Below are 4,330 nucleotides of genomic sequence, written 5' to 3' on the forward strand. Positions count from 1 at the left end.
AAACAATTCTTGAATTATAAATCAGTACATGAATTAAAATAGAAAAATAACAGAATCAATCCCTACAATAGACAGAGCTCCTAACCTTAACAGTGGAGGTTTAGTTGCTCATGGTTCAGAATGAAAACTAGGATTCTCTTAACTGTAAATTTGGAATAATGTGGAATCCTCCCCTAGAAGAGAAGTTTCTTTTCTCTTTTATATCTAATCCTAATTAATTTAAAAAATCTATTTTCTAAAACTAAAATAATATCTTTTTCTATTTTAAAAAATAAAATACAAATTAAATCAAAATTAATTAAACTATGCGTGCAGCCCTTTGGAAGAAGATTGGGGACCACTGATATTATCAGGATCCACGCTGAACTTGGAAATTTCCAAATTCAGCGTGGAGGAGGAAGTGGCGTCTTTAACGCGTTCCTTTGAATCCACGCTGAACTTGGCTTTTCCCAAGTTCAGCGTGGAGAAGGCAGTGTGTGCTTCCCTGGGAGTTCTCAAATCCACGCTGAACTTGGCAGGAACTAAGTTCAACGTGGAGGATGTAGAGGTTGCTGGAGGCTAAATGTGCACTATTATATATTGTTGGAAAGCCCTGGAAGTTAGCTTTCCAATGACGCTAGAATCATGTCAATTGGACATCTGTAGCTCAAGTTATTCTCGTTTGAGTGCAAGGAGGTTAGGATTGACAGCATCATTCGCTTTCTTCCTTTTCTGCTACAAAACTCCGTCAAATCCCTCTGAGTGCTACCTGAAATAAATAGAATTTTGCACAACTCAAAGTAGCATCCATAGTGGCTAAAAGATATTTAAATTTTGATTAAACTTGGCAATTCAAGTGCAAATTTACAAGGAAAAGATAGATAAGATACTCACACATCAATATGCTACCACATTCTTGTGTTGCATCAGCACGCATCCTAATCCTTTAAAAGAAGAATCATAATATACCTCAAAGGGTTCCCAAAAATCTGGTAGTATCAATACTGGTGCAGTTGTTAGTTTCCTCTTCAGCGTCTCAAAACTTCTTTTACACTCTCTTGTCCATTTGAATAGTACTTCTTTTCGAGTGAGGCGAGTGAGTGGTACGGCTATCTAAGAAAACCCCTTTATTAATCGCCAGTAATAACCAGCCAAACCTAAAAAACTTCAAACTTCCGTGACTATCTCAGGCTGCTTCCACTGAACCACTACCTCAGTCTTTGAGGGATCTACTGCTATTTCTTCTCGAGAAATCACGTGCCCCAAGAATGTCACTTTATTTGTCCAGAATTCACACTTTGAAAACTTCACATACAGCTTTCGTTCTCTCAGTATTTGCAACACCATTCTCAGATGCTCTTCATGCTCTTCCTCATTCTTGAAATAAATGAGGATATCATCTATGAACACAACCATGAACTAGTCTAGGTATGGTCAAAAAATACGATTAATGTAGTCCATGAATATCGCCGGGGCATTAGTTAATCCAAATGACATAACCGTATACTCATAACGACCATATTACATTCTAAACGCCGTCTTTGGTATATCTAATTCCTTTACCTGAATATGAGGATTACCCGATCGTAGGTCGATCTTTGAAAATACTACCGTACCTTTCAGCTGATCCATTAGATTGTCTATCCGGGGAAGTGGGTACTTGTTACTAATTTTAACCTTGTTCAATTATCGGTAGTTTACACACAGTCTCATTCCTCCATCCTTTTTCTTTACTAGTAATACTGGGGCTCCCCAAGGTGACACAGTCGGACAAACAAAACCTTTCTTTGACAATTCTTCCAACTGCTTCTTCAGATCTACCAATTCTAATGGAGACATACGGTAGGGTGCTACTAAAATCAGTCCAGCTCCAGGTACCAAGTCGATGCTGAACTCAATCTCTATTCGAGGAGGAAACTCAATTATGTCTTCCGAAAATACGTTAGAGAAATCTCGCACTACTCGGATCTGCTCCAAGTTTAAATCACCGACATTCGAGCTAGCCGCTAATAGAACATACCCCTTATATTCACTCCCTTTATAGGTAACTTCACAGAATCTAGGTATAAAGCATGAGAAACTACTAATCCAATACGTATATTATCAGAAAGAAAGATAACAGTTTTATCAAAACAGTTAAGAAGAATATGATTCTTAAATAACCAATCAAGCCCTAAGATAGTGTCTAAACCAAACAAAGGTAAACAGATTAGGTCATGTAATGAAGATCTACCTTTAATACTGAAGGCTTCCTGTTGACAAACAAGGTTGGTCAATGCTTTATCTGAGGTGGGTGTATTGACAACTAGGTCAAAATTGAGTTTAGAAAAAACTAAACCCAACTCTCGCGCAATAGTTAATGAAATAAAAGAATACAACGTGCCAGAATCATACAGTATAGTCAAGGAATGTGTCTCAACATAACACTGACCTTGAAGTAAGGAGGTAGAACCATTAGCATCATTGGCAGACATAGTGAACACTCGCCCTTGTTTTAATGCTCTAGCAGGATCTCGATTAGGCTTCTTTGGACAATCCTTCGCAATGTGTCCCATTTCTCCGCAAACAAAATAAGTGTGTGGTCTAAACTGATACGGCCTGCGGAGGTGATCATTTCTACACTGCCTACATAACTGATCCATGTGGCCTTGCTGAGGTTGCTTGCCAAGGTTCTGCCTCGATCGACCTCCGTTTCCAAAAGTAGATCTACCAGAGGCGTTCCCAACTCGTTGATGACTGCACTGAGGTACTCCAGAATTCTTTAAAAGCATTCTCTGTTGAAACGCAGGTCGGTAAAAGTTTCTAGCATTCCTTTGTTGCAAGTTTTGATGACCCATCCTCGTTGCCACCATATTTTTCTCACAGTCTTCCAAAAGTTGGCTCTTGTTAACGAGTTTTGCAAAATTTCGAAGTTCCAAAGGCTTTAAAGATTGTATCATCTCATCGTGAAGTTCTCCTTCATACTTTAGACATTTCCATTCTTCAAAATTATCAGGATCTCTTTGGCAGATCTTCGAAAAATGACACAGATCTTCTGGTGCACGAAATTGTGATGTCCAGGCTCAAACAATCCCTGGCAACGTGAGCAACTTGGTACGCGTAATCGTGATTACACTTTAATAATGTAAAATTCACGGCTCTTTCTTTCCCTGGCGATGGCGCCAAGAACATGGTGCCAATACCATGGTTCACAACTTCGATACAACTAACCAGCAAGTGCACTGGGTCGTCCAAGTAATACCTTACGTGAGTAAGGGTCGAATCCCACGGAGATTGTTGGTATGAAGCAAGCTATGGTCACCTTGCAAATCTCAGTTAGGCAGATATAAATTGATAATGACATTTTCGAATACTAAATAATAGAATAGGGATAGAGATACTTATGTAAATCATTGGTGAGAGTTTCAGATAAGCGTATAGAGATGCTTTCGTTCCTCTGAACCTCTGCTTTCCTGCTATCTTCATCCAATCAGTCTTACTCCTTTCCATGGCTGGCTTTATGCAAGGGCATCACCGTTGTTAGTGGCTACATCCCTTCCTCTTAGTGAATAATATGCTCATGCACCCTGTCACGGCACGGCTATTCATCTGTCGGTTTCCGATCATACTGGAATAGGATTCACCCTCCTTTTGCGTCTGTCACTAACGCCCAGCACTCGCGAGTTTGAAGCTCGTCACAGTCATTCAATCATTGAATCCTACTCGAAATACCACAGACAAGGTTTAGACTTTCCGAATTCTCTTGAATGCCGCCATCATTCTAGCTTACGCCACGAAGATTCTGGTTAGGAGATCTAAGAGATATTCATTCTAGCTTATTTCATGTAGAACGGAAGTGTTTGTCAGGCACGTGTTCATAGGGGAGAATGGTGATGAGCGTCACACATAATCATCACCTTCATCACGTTCTTGGGTGTGAATGGATATCTTAGAAGCGAAATAAGATGAATTGAATAGAAAACAGTAGTACTTTGCATTAATCTTTGAGGAACAGCAGAGCTCCACACCTTAATCTATGAAGTGTAGAAACTCTACCGTTAAAAATACATAAGTGAAAGTCCAGGCATGGCCGAGAGGCCAGCCCTCTGATCTAAGAACCAGACGTCCAAAGATGGTTTACACTGATCAAAGATGCCTAATACAATAGTAAAAGGTCCTATTTATAATAAACTAGCTACTAGGGTTTACATGAGTAAGTATTTGATGCATAAATCCACTTCCTGGGCCCACTTGGTGTGTGTTTGGGCTGAGCTTGAGTGTTGTACGTGTAGAGGTCCTTCTTGGAGTTGAACACCAGCTTTTGTGCCAGTTTGGGCGTTCAACTCTGGTTTTGGCTCCTTTTCTGGCGCTG

Source organism: Arachis hypogaea, chromosome 13 (genome assembly GCF_003086295.3).
Source record: "Arachis hypogaea cultivar Tifrunner chromosome 13, arahy.Tifrunner.gnm2.J5K5, whole genome shotgun sequence".
NCBI lineage: Eukaryota > Viridiplantae > Streptophyta > Magnoliopsida > Fabales > Fabaceae > Arachis > Arachis hypogaea.